This window comes from Beta vulgaris, chromosome 8 (genome assembly GCF_026745355.1).
Source record: "Beta vulgaris subsp. vulgaris cultivar EL10 chromosome 8, EL10.2, whole genome shotgun sequence".
NCBI lineage: Eukaryota > Viridiplantae > Streptophyta > Magnoliopsida > Caryophyllales > Amaranthaceae > Beta > Beta vulgaris.
Window position 1 is genome coordinate 5,583,481 of NC_079209.1, and position 16,280 is coordinate 5,599,760.

Consider the following 16,280-nt stretch of genomic DNA (forward strand, 5'->3'; position numbering starts at 1 on the left):
TTTCATTACTAATTTTTTTTTTGTCGATGCTACTATAATACAACAAATCTTCATTTCAAATCACCCGTAACCTACTACAAAAGTCAGGAAGTTTTGAAATAGAGAGTACGCTGAAGAAAAATAAGTCTTATAGCTTTCCATTCTTGCTAATTACACTATCAATTTTGTACAATATATCAATTTTTTTTTTTAAAATTTTTAAACAATGGAAGCTATCTGTAGGACCTTATGCTCCAGAGAGCCAAGTTTCAGCCTTCTCTAATACAGTGATGACAATTTTTATCTAAGTCGACTTAAGCTCCTAACCACACTGCAACATAGAGTGCTAAATTGACACTCAGAGAACATGTGCTGATGCAATCAATGTCTCTAGCACACATTATTAAGTATCATCTAATTTCAAACCCTGTACTAGTTGTTCTATGTGTATATTTATAAGAAATGTGTCATTGCTCTATGTCATTGCTCCTAACCACACGACACGATATGCACGTGGGCTGGGCCAGTAACTGGGCTGACCTTTTGAAAGTTGCGGCACGACACGACACAAACACGTTTTCAATGGGCCGGGCCATTGGTCATCTCATCGGGCCCACATATACGCAGGCTTGGTACGAAGTACGACATGGCATGGCATGGCATGGCATGGAGCCATCTTTACTAGGGCGTTTCTCCCTTGAATAAAATTGACAACAAGACCTCGTGACCGATAATTTTATGAAGGGGCCACACAATAATAACATTTAAGGCACAAATTAGCAAAGATTGAAGTGTTACCTTCCACACTCAATAGTAATATGGAAGTACGGAACACGGCACATATAGGCTGCAGGATACAGACTGGATGCACACCAAAAGTCCAAAAAGCAGCCGTTTCAGATAAAAGAAGACAGGGGTTGTAATGTAAGCCCCCTGCCCCCCTATTCCTTGACGCATAAGCACATTATATATTAGTCAAGTGTAACAAGATATAGGCACTTTTACAACAATGTATGCGTAGCAAGAAATCATACCATCAATCCTGTATAACACATCTTTCGAATATCTTTCCCCCAAAACAGGACAAAAGAACAAATTTCATCAAGGTTACAATATAGGGAGAATACTGATTTAGCAAAAGGGACGATTAAAAACCACTGACTGAAGACATTGCCGGAGCATTGATAATACAAGTAGATACCAGTCTTCTTACTTCATAAACCTATGTTATCATGACGAGGTTGAAACGTAACATATAGACACACAGGGTAAGAAGGAAGAAATTTGTGCACGCGCATCATTGAAGGATATATCTTCAGATGTCGAATCAAACATCAGCTTAAAGCACTTAAAATCTAACATCTGCTTAAAACACTTGAAATCTAAAGGAGAGAAACAATAACAATGCAGTTGCAGGCCCATAGAGAAAAACAAACAATACTGTACTATACAACAATCTTATTATTCAGTGATGAAGAGCAGCAAAGATCAATCACATGACTAACTCGATCTCAAGACGGAGTCCTCCTTCTGCAGCCCTATTCTTCATGTCAAGAGTCATGGTTGCCTCCTCGTGCACCTTGAGCGTACTCCCCTTCCACTCACCAGTTTGCTTCAGTTGAATCATAACCTCAATACCAGCTACACCGCGTACACCGAACTCAAATAACTGGTCTCCAACCAAAAGGTCTTTAATACCAGCTACACCGCGTACACCGAACTCAAATAATTGGTCTCCAACCAAAAGGTCTTTAAGACTTTTCATCTTTTCCTCCAAAGCAGCCTCTAGGGGACCGATGTAAACCCTCCTGAATTCCTTTTCAGTGTTGTGCTCACGGCGCACATGCTTGGGGACAATCAGAGAGTTGAGCGTCTCGCTTTTCGCCTTCCAATAGTCAAGAGTCTCTTGATCAAAATAGGCTCTCCGACCGGAAAGATAGACATCCCAGTCTGAGATGTCCTTCGCCAAGCTTTCTATTTCCTCAAATTCTTCCTGAGATTATAATATTATTCATCAACAGTTACATCTCTCTTCCTCAAAATAGAGTTCATCAATATTAGAAACTCACGATTGTTAGACTATATGAAAATATATCTTGTGTATTCTCATTGTAGACGTGAAAATTTTATTATATGCCACGTCACACATTTAATTGACCTATTAAAGTCTTAAAGTCAAATGTTGACTTTTATTAATGGATGATCATCAAAATTAATTAATTTGGGCTTATTTCTAAATTAGGCCTATTTTAATTAATATCATCATTGTGGGTCATTAAATGAACGATGGGCTAATGAAAAGATTATGTCCATGAGGCCCAGGAGGCAGGATAAGTGGAAACCCTAGGGTTAAATAGAGCTCTCCTCTTCACTTGCTAGAGGAGAAGAAATCAGATAGCAGAGCCATCAAGGAAAAAAGAAAAAAGCACAACCTAAACCTGTCAAGTAATCTCTCTCCCAGTCAAGCTACATCAAATTCTCTACCGGAAGAAAGAAACACAAGATCAATCTTGGACGAGATCAAGCCCGAAGGCCCTTATTCAAGAAAGTCAAGTCAACAGTTCATGAACTTACCAAATTAGTTCATGAATAATCAAATTCAAGTGGAGATTGAATCAGAGGATTAAAACATTAGAGATTGTAACCCAAAAATACAAAATTAATAAAATATTATTTTGTTCACATCTTTTGACTCTCTATTTTACAGATTTAAAATTTGTGTTTACAAATTTGGCACGCTCGGTGGGACAATATCTACCTCTCATCTTTTTCTATTCAAGCAATAAAGCAAATTCATTCGACCATGGTGGCCAAGAGAAGATCTGTTCATGACAGCAACAAATCCTTTCCTCCAAGCGTGGATCCTTCGACGAAGTCAATTATTGGAGCGAGAGACATTGTTAACGTAAGTGTCATGACCATTGAAGCAAATACCATGGAGGAAGAACTAGCAAACATGAAGATGCTCATTCACAAACTCGCCAAGGAGAATGAGGAAAAAGAAGCACAAATCAAATTCCAGAGCAAACAACTTGATACTCTGACAAAGAAACTTGAGAAACGTCCAACTGGTGAAAGCGAAGGCGATAGTGGTGGATCCAAATTTAGCATGAAGTCAAAGACTAGTGAAAAGGATGGAGCTATCCATGGCGATTCATTCAATTTCCAACAAATTCAAGATATGATAGCCACAATGTCAAACGCCAACTTGGTGGAGATTTTGACGGGAACGACCACTACACCAAGCCTTATACAAAGAGAATCGATGCCCTAGAAATGCCTATGGGCTATCAACCTCCCAAATTCATGCATTTCGATGGCATTGGCAATCCCAAACAACATATATCACACTTTGTTGAAACTTGTAATAATGCAGGTACTCAAGGAGACCTACTCGTGAAGCAGTTCGTTCGATCTTTGAAAGGAGTGGCATTCGATTGGTACACCGACTTAGCTGCTAGATCAATTGATAATTGGGAACAAATGGAAGAAGCATTTATGGATCGTTTCTTCAGCACTCGCCGTATTGTCAGCATGACTGAGTTGATACAAACCACTCAGCTGGAGGATGAGCCTGTTATAGAATATATCAATCGATGGCGAACGTTGTGTATTCAGTGCAAGGATCACCTGTCTGAAGCATCCGTTGTAGAGTTGTGCACCCAAGGCATGCATTGGGACCTGGCTTACATATTGCAAGGAATTAAGCCAAACACGTTCCAAGAACTGGCAACTCGGGCTCACGAAATGGAGATGACCATCGCCAACCATGAAGAGAATTATGATTAGACATCTACGTCGATGGTTGTTCATGGATGCAACCTTGTGAAAAAAAAAATTCACAAAAAGGACAAAAATACCCCAAAAAAATCTCCTAAGCAAGAGTATAAACTGCAATTTCAAAAAAAAAAAAAAAATTACTCCTAAGCAAGAGGATAAACTGCATACTTGTCAAAAAAAAATTGATAATCGAACTACGTTTGGCTTGATCCAAAAAGGTGTAAAGAAAACCACTTTATTTGGTGCGTAGGCATCTTGGATAATTAAATATTCAAGAGCAGCCACAAAACAAAAGTAAGTATGATTTTAAAAGTGTACTCCATCAAGTCTAAATATGTTTTAACAAAATATGAAACACAAGCTTGGGGGCATAGCTATTGTCCACTTGGCTTCACTAATCACTTTGTCATATGATGAAGCATGAAAAAAACTTTGCGGTTGTCATTCACTCGAAGTTCTGGAGAAAGCTATCAAGCACCAGAGTTTCAACAAAAATGTTAAGCATGGAGATTGGAGAAAACTCTCATGCACCAATACTTCGTCAAATCTCCTCGAAGTTCTGGAGAAAGCTTCCAAGCACCATAGATCCGACAAAAATTTAAGCAACAAGATCGATGGAGAAAGCTTCCAAGCACCATCACCTATCAAAGTTCGTTGGAGAAAGCTTTCAAGCACCAACACTTGGCCAGAAACACTTCAAGATTGAAGTGGAGAAGAGCTCAAAAGCACCAAAATATCTTGAGTCTTGAATGATGGAGAAACTTTCAAAGCATCATCACCGTCAAAGAAGCATGTCTTAGGCCATTAGAAAAATTTCTACTGGAGACCTGCAAAAAAAAAAAAAAAAAAGATACAAAAATTGGAGAAAGCTTCATGCACCAATATCGTGTCAAGACAATCGTGTCAGAGCTTCTAACACGACTTCACAACAATGATGTCGAAAAGGACGACAAAGTGTTCGAGGCGTCCCTCAAATAGAAATCATGGTAGAATGTCAACTTCTCCACGTGCACCAAGATGAATAACTTAGTCTTTATTTGTGGGTGTAACATCATTCGTATTTATATGGTGTCCACTTAAGAGAGCGAGCTTGGTTGTTCCTACGAAACTCGATCATTGTATAGCTTGAGCTCTTAATTTCGTGGGGTGGTTTAAACTCCTAACTTTATGGCATGATTCTTCGATGCCTTAGTGGCGTTGAAATGATTGAGCTCCTTCAAGAAAGATTTAATCTGTTCTACAAATGATGACTCCATTCTACTCAAATCATAATCTGAAAAGAAAAATGACAAAGGTATCAACATGAGTACATTACTATATGATCAATATCCATCATGACATCATCATGTTATAGCAAAAAAAAAAAAAAAAAAAAAAAGAAGTTGAAAAGTGGCATGCATTAGCTCACAGGATCATACGTAATACTTAGGCCAAAGGGAAGGAAGTATTATGGAAACAAATAAAAAAAAGGACACAATCATGGACCTCTTGTACATGAAATACATGCTACATCAATTTGAGCTTTATTTCAAAATAAAGAAAGGCAAAAGCACGTATAACAAGAGTCAAACCATCTTTATCAAACACTTTGTCCATACTATATGAGGACTTCACAAAAACAAAACAGCATCCAAGTTTACAAAATAAACTTTTAATCAAAGTCAGACACCGAAGAAATGGAAATAGGAAAAAAAGGGAGATCAAATTCTTCTTCTTGCTTGGACAACAAACGTCACTGTAGAAGTAAACCAAGCATTGAGGTGGCGTCTTTAAGTCCGCAGGGAGGAAGATGATCTCCAATGCAGTCAGAATGCAATGGGAGCAGCAAGTTAAAGATGATACTCAGTCTCTCACACGATGTCAAGAAAATGAGTTGTCGGCTTCTCCTCCACGAACTTGGGAATGATGGCCCGTGAATAACGTCGGTTTCGGTTCCTCCTCTATGACATCAAAATTTCGGTGAGAATGGCATCGCGACGTCGACGAGAACGGCTTGGCTCCTTATGGCGTCACGGCTCAAATTATAGGCAATAATGGCATCCCTTCTTCATGTTGTCACCACATCGGCTCAACTCCGGGCTCCAATGGTGAAGTGGATAATTACAGAAATTGCTCCGTCAATGTATTAAAGCATGGGCAGATGGCTCGGCTTCAAGGGTTGGGTAGGTTAGTCATCATGCCAGGAGATTACAAACCTGCGCAAAACAAAAACAAAAATGGAGAACAAAGAAAATAAAGGAAGAGATAAGTGCATTCTCCATGGCTCCGCGGCGGTAAAACATCAAAACGCTTGATGGTTCTTCCTTCGTCATCGAGAGGCGGCAAACGTGGTTCGTTTGAGCTCTTTTGTTATCTTCTCCTCCTTCATGGCTTCATGATTACCGGAGAGTTTTATAGCTCCTTTGTCGTACCGCGGCTTCACGTCCTGGCGTGGCTCGCCTGAATACCACCATTGAGATGAAATAAAAGCCCTTCATACCTACTGTATATATAGAAGATATAAGGCCAGGATGGAACCCTCAAAAGGATAAGATTAAAAAAAAAAAAATCTTCAGTTTGTTATGAAGATATTCTGATGGGAGATTCTAGAGATGAGCTAACAGAGAAAGAAAAAGTCAACTTATGCTTATTGGTTAAGTAAATTAATGGGTTGTTCCAAAATGTAGGAGATTTAGTTATCAAAATCTAACGTAAGGAAGTAGCCTATTTTCTATTAATTGGGAGTAAGTGTTCGAGACTCAATCACGCTTAAATACTCAAATATCGTGTATGTGATAAAGTCTCGAGGGGGCAATTTGTAGACGTGAAAATTTTATTATATGCCACGTCACACATTTAATTGACCTATTAAAGTCTTAAAGTCAAATGTTGACTTTTATTAATGGATGATCATCAAAATTAATTAATTTGGGCTTATTTCTAAATTAGGCCTATTTTAATTAATCATCATTGTTGGGTCATTAAATGAACGATGGGCTAATGAAAAGATTATGTCCATGAGGCCCAGGAGGCAGGATAAGTGGAAACCCTAGGGTTAAATAGAGCTCTCCTCTTCACTTGCTAGAGGAGAAGAAATCAGATAGCAGAGCCATCAAGGAAAAAAGAAAAAAGCACAACCTAAACCTGTCAAGTAATCTCTCTCCCAGTCAAGCTACATCAAATTCTCTACCGGAAGAAAGAAACAAGATCAATCTTGGACGAGATCAAGCCCGAAGGCCCTTATTCAAGAAAGTCAAGTCAACAGTTCATGAACTTACCAAATTAGTTCATGAACTAATCAAATTCAAGTGGAGATTGAATCAGAGGATTAAAACATTAGAGATTGTAACCCAAAAATACAAAATTAATAAAATATTATTTTGTTCACATCTTTTGACTCTCTATTTTACAGATTTAAAATTTGTGTTTACACTCATTATGGTTATAAATTATTGTTGTAGATATTATTAGATATGATTAGTTATCTTGTTACATAATAAATAATAGAAGTTAATTCCTTGAAGCAGTTCTGTTCCTAAAGTTATATACTCCAAAGTACACTAGAGATTACAAGAGATATTCTCTCCTAAAGATATGTAACAAGATAACTAATCAAATCTAATAATATCTACAACAATAATTAATAACCATAATGAAAATACACCAGATCTATTTTCATATAGTCTAACAACGATCTATTTTACCTTAAGTTTAGCCTAGCCTCCATATCCATCAGCTTGCAACTCAACAAGAAACCTACAAAATTCCGCGCGTAAGTTTCTCTCTGTTCTTAGCTGATAAGGTGAGTAACATTGATCAGCTAGTAAATCCTTCGCCATTGAATTTAAGCTGAATTAGCATCAGAGGGATGGATATAATAGATGTTGTTTTGATTCTGATTTAGGGTGCGTTCTATTCAACTTATTGGACCTGAATTTATTGGAACTTATCTGAACTGAACTTATTGAACCTGAACTGAACTTATTGGAACTTATTAAACCTGATTGGACCTGATTCATCTTATTGGACCTGATTGAATCTGATTGGAACTTATTAGACCTGATTGAACCTGATTGACCTTATTAGACCTTATTGGAACTTATTGACCCTGATTGAAACTTATTAGACCTTATTGGACCTGATTGAAACTTATTAGACCTTATTGGACCTGATTGAAATTTATTTGACCTTATTAGACAAAAACATTGACCATGAATAACATAAATATTACCACTAATGTAAATACTACCCTCAAAATATTTTATGGAATAATTATTATTATAATTCGTCCTTTAAAAAATAATGATTATTAATTATCTCTTATGATAATTAATTTAACAAAAAAATTACTATTTATATATTTGCCTATACATAACTTTCATCACTAATATATCCAATAGTGTTGTTTTAATTTTATAAAACACTAGTAGAAAATCAAAAAATTAATTTTATAAAATACTAGTAGTTACTAATTTAAGCTGAGCAAAAGGCAGTGAACTTTCATTGTAAAGGGCTTGATTATGGGCCTGATTCTCCTTTTCCTAATCAATGAAAATAAGCTGAACATTTATTGCTAACAACAACTCCTTCATTCATTTCTTCAGCTTTCTTCACCTTTCATTTATTTGAAATTCTAATAATAACATAATCCGCTAATAGTGATATGAAATTATGAATAACAAAATAGTGGACAATAATACAAATGTTTATTAAACATTGACTATTTGGACCTTATTGGACCTTATTAGACCTGATTGGAAGTTATTGGACCTTATTAGACCTGATTGGAACTTATTGCACCTGATTGGAACTTATTGCACCTGATTGGAACTTATTGGACCTTATTGGAACTTATTGCACTTATTAGACCTTATTGCAACTTATCTGAACTTATCTGAACTTATTGGACCTGAAACTTAATTTTTTAAGTTGAACAGAACGCACCCTTAAAGGTAGGGTGGATTCTTTAGACACAGATTCAGGCATGATTGACAATGTGAATGAAGAAGGAGATAGATGTGATAAATTTCGGAACTTCTTGAGAAATGAAGAGAAGAAAGTGCAAATTGAGGAAGGATTACGAATCAATTTGATGATATAAAGGAGAAATTCTGGTTATATCAACAAGTGATGAAATTATCAAACAAGAAATTGATTGAATTCAACAAGATTATATAATTCAATTACAAGAAACCACAATTAGACAAGAAAATACAACAGGGAAGTCAAATATGTTATATCAATAAGTGATGAAATTATCAAACAAGAAATTGATTGAATTCAACAAGATTATAGAATACAATTACAAGAAACCACAATCAGACAAGAAAACACAACAGAGAAGTCAAATTTCGTCAAGTGAAATTGAAAAGAAACCACAATCAGACAAGAAAACACGACAGAGAAGTCAAATTTCTGATGAAAGTTAATCTAGAAAATTCAAGATAGGTCATGTAATGTAAGGAAAAATCTTATATGCATGTCTTAAATTGTCTAGAAAATTCTTGTAAAATATCTATGTAAAAAAAATCTAAGTTTAGAATATTTGAGTGTGTTAGAAATATCGGTCTAGAAAGATCTAGAAACTAAGAGTTAAGCATATATTAAGGGACTAAAGTTTGCTTTTTTTCACCTTTAAGGGACTATTCTTTTTCTTCACCTTTTAGGACTTGTGATTAGTTTTCCGGCAACTTAACTACTGTATACCCACCTGAGCATTTGAAGTAAAGTAAAAAAAAAATAAATAAATAAATTGCAAGTCAAAAACAACAGTTTGAAGCAGAGAGCTTGATGTAAGGTCATTATAAAAGCTCTTTAATAAACAGAGTTTATAACATCTCTCTTTCAACAAAAAGTTCTTCTACTCAAGCTCTTCTTATTTCAAATTATCTTCTTCCATCTTCTATCTTCCATCCTGTTTAATTTAAATAAAAAAATGTGGTTAAGTTGCACACCATGATAACCAACAAGTATTAAAACATGAAGTGGAGGAGTTGAAGCATGAATTAAGCATAAGTTGAAGAAATGCATATTTATCTTATCATAGTAATTCTAATATCAATTTTTGTTTTCATGTTCAAGTAATTAGAATATTACTAATTATGCTAGGATTATACTTACTTACCTTGTCTTAGTCAAGGTAGAACAATTGTGTTGGTCTCTTGTATAATTAACCCATTTGATCCAATTGTGTTAGTTTGATGCTTTGGTTGATTGACTCCCAACGGTATTGATGAACTGTGCAGTAGAAAAATCACGTTGAAAAGCTTGTATTACTAATGATTTGAAATTAAACAATTAAGTGAACATTTTCTTAATGAAATATAACCTCTGCTTGCCTCTGAAAACCACTTGGATAAGTGTACACTCCAACACCTTTGTTGTGTGGAGCAATTGAGCATTGGGTTTGTTGTGTTGAAGGCTTCACTAGTGTTGTTGAGACACAATTCTGTTGCTTCTTTTTCTTCCTAGGTGTTGTTATAGGTTTCTTGAGAACTTTTATGCAACCTGGTTGCTTTACCGGGGCAACACATTTTCTTTTGTTGTGCCCCACCTCCCCACAATTGCTGCATTTGTTTATTTGACCTTTCCTTGACAGCTTACAACCATCAACCTCCCCTAGAGATGGCTTTCTCTTTACAGTGGGTCTATGTGGATTTTCTTCAATGAAGGTTCTTCAATTGGTGGGTAAGATGATTGTACCCATAGAAGAAATCAATTGAATTTCATGAAAAAATAACAACTTAAGGATGAAACAAAACCATACCTTAATTAGATGCAAAAAAAAATCGAAGCATTGATGAAGCTTTTAAGCTTTGACAGTTAGCTTGCTCTGACAATGTCGCTTGAAAGTTTAGAGTATAACAGAGGAATAGGAAATAGGTAGATTGGAACGCGGGAATGAAATCAAGGAGAAGGAAAAAAAAATTAAAGCGTCGTCATTTTGGTATTTGGGAGCAGGAAAATAGTTACATGGGCCCCACATATTAACCCTAGTTATATTTTACTCAGAAAGTTTAGCTCAGGTCCTAAAAGGTGAAGAAAAAAAGAATAGTCCCTTAAAGGTGAAAAAATACAAACTTTAGTCCCTTAATATATGCTTAACTCGAGTTTATAACATCTCTCTTTCAACAAAAAGTTCTTCTACTCAAGCTCTTCTTATTTCAAATTATCTTCTTCCATCTTCTATCTTCCATCCTGTTTAATTTAAATAAAAAAATGTGGTTAAGTTGCACACCATGATAACCAACAAGTATTAAAACATGAAGTGGAGGGTTGAAGCATGAATTAAAGCATAAGTTGAAGAAATGCATATTTATCTTATCATAGTAATTCTAATATCAATTTTTGTTTTCATGTTCAAGTAATTAGAATATTACTAATTATGCTAGGATTATACTTACTTACCTTGTCTTAGTCAAGGTAGAACAATTGTGTTGGTCTCTTGTATAATTAACCCATTTGATCCAATTGTGTTGAGTTTGATGCTTTGGTTGATTGACTCCCAACGGTATTGATGAACTGTGCAGTAGAAAAATCACGTTGAAAAGCTTGTATTACTAATGATTTGAAATTAAACAATTAAGTGAACATTTTCTTAATGAAATATAACCTCTGCTTGCCTCTGAAAACCACTTGGATAAGTGTACACTCCAACACCTTTGTTGTGTGGAGCAATTGAGCATTGGGTTTGTTGTGTTGAAGGCTTCACTAGTGTTGTTGAGACACAATTCTGTTGCTTCTTTTTCTTCCTGGGTGTTGTTATAGGTTTCTTGAGAACTTTTATGCAACCTGGTTGCTTTACCGGGGCAACACATTTTCTTTTGTTGTGCCCCACCTCCCACAATTGCTGCATTTGTTTATTTGACCTTTCCTTGACAGCTTACAACCATCAACCTCCCTAGAGATGGCTTTCTCTTTACAGTGGGTCTATTGTGGATTTTCTTCAATGAAGGTGCTTCAATTGGTGGGTAAGATGATTGTACCCATAGAAGAAATCAATTGAATTTCATGAAAAATAACAACTTAAGGATGAAACAAAACCATACCTTAATTAGATGCAAAAAAAAAATCGAAGCATTGATGAAGCTTTTAAGCTTTGACAGTTAGCTTGCTCTGACAATGTCGCTTGAAAGTTTAGAGTATAACAGAGGAATAGGAAATAGGTAGATTGGAACGCGGGAATGAAATCAAGGAGAAGGAAAAAAAAATTAAAGCGTCGTCATTTTGGTATTTGGGAGCAGGAAAATAGTTACATGGCCCCACATATTAACCCTAGTTATATTTTACTCAGAAAGTTTAGCTCAGGTCCTAAAAGGTGAAGAAAAAAAGAATAGTCCCTTAAAGGTGAAAAAATACAAACTTTAGTCCCTTAATATATGCTTAACTCCCGTTTCTAAATAAGTGCAACATTTCTTGTTTTTACGTTTGTCAATGCATTATTTTAACCATTAATATCTTCAATTATCAATAAGTAAAAATTATAAAAAGTTGATATTAAAAAAATTCACATTCAGACGAATCTAACAAGATCTCACATGACTATGTTTTTCCTAAAATGTAAATCACCAAAGCTAATTAAAGTTTAAACTGTGAATAGTAAACACTATTCAAATGTTGCACTTATTTAGAAACAGAGGAAGTATTAGGTTTCTACTAAAAATATAAAATTTATTTGGAAAATTCTCATGTATACCCATGAGGTTCTGGGTTTTCTCACGTGTACCCACGTTTTTCAGAATTATCAAGGGTACCCATGAGGTAAAAAAAATTTATCACACATATATTTTTACAAATGATAATGTTAGATTAAATGATTTAATTAGATATTAAATATTTATTATTATTGTTGTTGTTATTATTATTATTTTTATTAGTATTATTCTGAGGGATTATTAACAACCATTAAACTAATCAAATTATCTTCTCTCTCCTCAGCTTTCTCATCCACCATGAACCACAAAGCTACTTTCTCATCCACCATGAACCACAGTACCAGACCACCAACCAAAGCCACCTAGTTGAAGACTGCCATCAACCACTACCCAGTTCAGCACCACCAGCAACCGCCGCCCACCTCATATTCTTCTTCCTCTGGACCCTCATCTCCTAGATCTACCACCACCCCTCATCTTCCTCTTCCCCCCACTACCACAAATCGGATTCGACTTCCTCTTCTTTCACAAATTGATTTTGTTTTGTGATTTTGGTTTTGGTTGTGGGTGGATTTGGAGGTTTGGGGCTGGGTTTGGATGAATGGGATGGTTTCGTGGGGATGGCCTTGGGTTGGGGTGGGTGAAGGGTTTTACGGTAGTGCGTGTTGGGGTGGTTTCGTGGGTCGAGGTTTCGGTTTTGGTCAATGGAGTGGTTTCGTAGGGGCGGGGCTGGGGCTGGGGCTGGGTGGGTTGAAGCCGTGGAGGTGGGGGCGGGTAGGCAGTGGCGGATTCAGGAATTTTTTAATGGTGGTTCACCATAAATTACCGTTCACTAAATCAAAATAATTTTTAATAAAAAATACTCCAAACTAAATTTCAATCGAAAAGAAAATAAATATATATGGAGAGGAATGTTGTTCGCTTGCTAAATGAGGAGACATAATTTGTTCACTTTGTGTTGGATGTGGAGGAGAATTTGGAGTTGGATTTTTCTTAGTGAAGAAACTAGCAATATTTTGCATTTTGTTTGGAGTACGTTTTCTCTTCATTATCAAATCTGAAAATCAAGTAACAATTGAACTAAATTTGATGTATCCACGAAATGAAACATATGTCAATTTGTCATAACTCATAAGCCATAAACTATCATCAACAAAATCAACAATAAAGTGATAACACTCAATTCGAATATAATGTAATTTCAATAATCAAACACCTATAACACACAAATCAAATACAACAACAAAATCAATATTTATAACAATTCTACATTACATAATCTGATATATAAACACCTATAACAACTGAAATTGCAATTTATTTTTCAATTCTCATGAAATTGATAAACCCTAATCTATAAAGTAAAACAAGAAATCCGGCCACTGTCGTCCACCAAGGAATCTGATTTCCGACCACTTGAAGAGTTGAAGCCACGAATTCCGACCACGTACTTGAAGCCACGAATCGCCCAGACGCGGAGACGCCCACCAATGAAGCCACGAATCTCCCACGAAGGACGAAGCCACCAGCCCACCAGCAGTGACGAATCGACCACGAAGGCGCCGCCGGTGAGGTCGCCGGACGAAACCAGTCAAGCCAGCAACGAAAACGTTTGAGGTTTTATGAGAGAGAAAGAAGTCTGCGATTGTGAGTGAGAGAAAAGAAGTTTGTGACTACAGCCAACCAGCGTGATTTTTTTGAAATTTTTTTAATTTTTTTTTTATTGCTGGTGCACGTGCACCAGCGTGGTATGAGGTAAATCCGCCACTGCGGGTAGGGTTGTTTAGTAGGGGTAATTGGATGGTTGCCGGTTTGGATGGAGGGTTTCGAGGGGGTTGAGTGGGTCGGGGTGGTTGTGGGTGGGAGGTCGTGGGTGCGACTGGGAAGAGGGTGTTGGGTGGCTTAAACGTGGTGGTGATAGTGGTTATGGTGGTGGCTGGTAGATGATGATGATGAGAAAGATTAAAAGGTTCAATTATAATTTAATTTTGGAATAATTACTTAATAGGTTTGAACTATTGACGTTTTCATTTTATAGGTACCAACTTTTGATTATTCCCCATCAGCACGAACTATTGCATAAATTTGCAAGAATAGGTTTGGACGACCTATAACATGCTAAGCTGGTAAAATTAAAGCGTTTTCTCTTCTTTCTTTTTTGTAAGAATTCATAAATAATAAATTATTAAGACAATAACCTTCATTATGAATGCGTTATTAATTCCGACCTCAAATCTAATCCTCTAAGGATAAAAATGACCCAGTAAAACATTGAACATGCTATTTTTTAACCTGTAGATCAATGCATGAGCGCAAATTGAGGCGTAACGAGAACGCAAATTGGGGCTAATCTATTTGTTTTTTGCAAATTCTGACCTCAAATATGAACCCTTAAGGATAAAAATGACCCGTAAAACATTGAATAGACTATTTTTTAACCCGTAGATCAATGAATATGCGCAAATTGAGACTTCACGGGAACGTAAATCGGGGCTAATATATTCATTTTTTGCAAATTATGACCTCAAATCTGGCCCCTTAAAGGTAAAAATAACCCATAAAACATTGAACATGCTATTTTTAACTCGTAAAACATTAAGTTCATTTATTCAATTAATTAAAACATTAAAATTAAATAAGTTAATGTATGTAGTTGATGACCAATAAAGACATGACACGTGTTCATTTTTTACATAATTGTTTTGTTTTTTTCTCAAAACATTTTTGATATTTTCCTCCTTCATTTATCATTAATTAGTCCTTTTGAATTCAATATTACTCTCTTCAAATCCTAGGTTTTCATTTTAGGAAAAATTGATTTAATCAGTCCCAACTTTTGACGTCCTGACAAAAACAGTCTCAACTTTCGTTTTTTATTGTTCAGTCCCAACTTTGGGGAATATTTTACAATGGTAGTCCCAACAGGTTTCTAACCTGCTGTAGCAGGTGAACATTACTAATTTTTGTTCTCTTTTTTTTTTCTTTATTCCTCTACTTTCCTCCCTCCTTTCTTTAGTGTTCCCTCATCCTCCCCTTCTGGCCGTCCACCCTGCTACACGCCTCCCCTTCTGGCCTTCCACCCCCGATACCCGCCTCCCCTTTTGGCCTTTCACCCCGCTACCCGCCTCCCCTAACTGTCACCACTCCCCCGCCACCAAATCACTCCCTCTAACCCAATTTCATGCAGTCCCCACCAAATCACCTTCATAGCGAACCCCGTCCTCACTTGTTACTCCACTCTCCACTTGTTGAAATGCATTCTCTCTCTTCACTTTAAAGCTTCCATCGTTTACCTCCCCTTTTTTACAATTTTTGTACAGTAACTCAGTGATTGAAATTTGCTGAAAACCACAGCATTTACTTGCTATTTTTGGAAATTGGCTCACACAGTTCAACTGAATTCAGGTTTCCCCTGCACTAATACAACGCAAAGATGTCGGCTTGATCGCCTTCTCTTGTGATTTCTTCGCTGCAATTGGTTTTAAATGATTGAGAAACGAGGGAACTGAAAAGGGTTTTTTGAGTTTGGGTGTATGAATCAAATGGGTCTGTAAAATTTTGATTTGTATGAAGCAGTAACAAGTTTGTGTAATCTGTTGAAGCAGAGGAAGGACTAAACGAGGAGAGAGAAAACAAGAAGTCAACTTCACCTAATTATTACTGCCAATGACTTATTCTTTCTCGGTTTTGGACTTTTTGTTGGCATAAAATAACTTCTTCTTCCTCATTTTGTTGCTATTCTTGTTGTTCATTTTGTTGTTGTTGTTCTTATTGTTCAATTTTCTGTTGTTGTTCTTGTTGTTCAATTTGCTGCTGTTGTTGAATTTGTTCTTGATGCTTGATGAGAATCTTGTTGATATTAGTTTTTTTCTTTGTTGTCTCTTTTTC

The 16,280-nt window shown here is 36.2% G+C and overlaps 1 long non-coding RNA gene across 1 annotated transcript; it reads right to left on the reverse strand.

Moving 5' to 3' along the window:
- Nucleotides 1-9,936: 9,936 nt before the first annotated feature.
- Nucleotides 9,937-11,574, reverse strand: LOC125492559 (uncharacterized). Its single transcript, XR_007269180.2, has 4 exons — nucleotides 11,351-11,574; nucleotides 11,146-11,259; nucleotides 10,067-10,935; nucleotides 9,937-9,975 (listed from the first exon to the last, which is right to left on the reverse strand). It is a non-coding gene; the product is annotated as an uncharacterized LOC125492559 (long non-coding RNA).
- Between the last annotated feature and the right edge of the window lie 4,706 nt (nucleotides 11,575-16,280).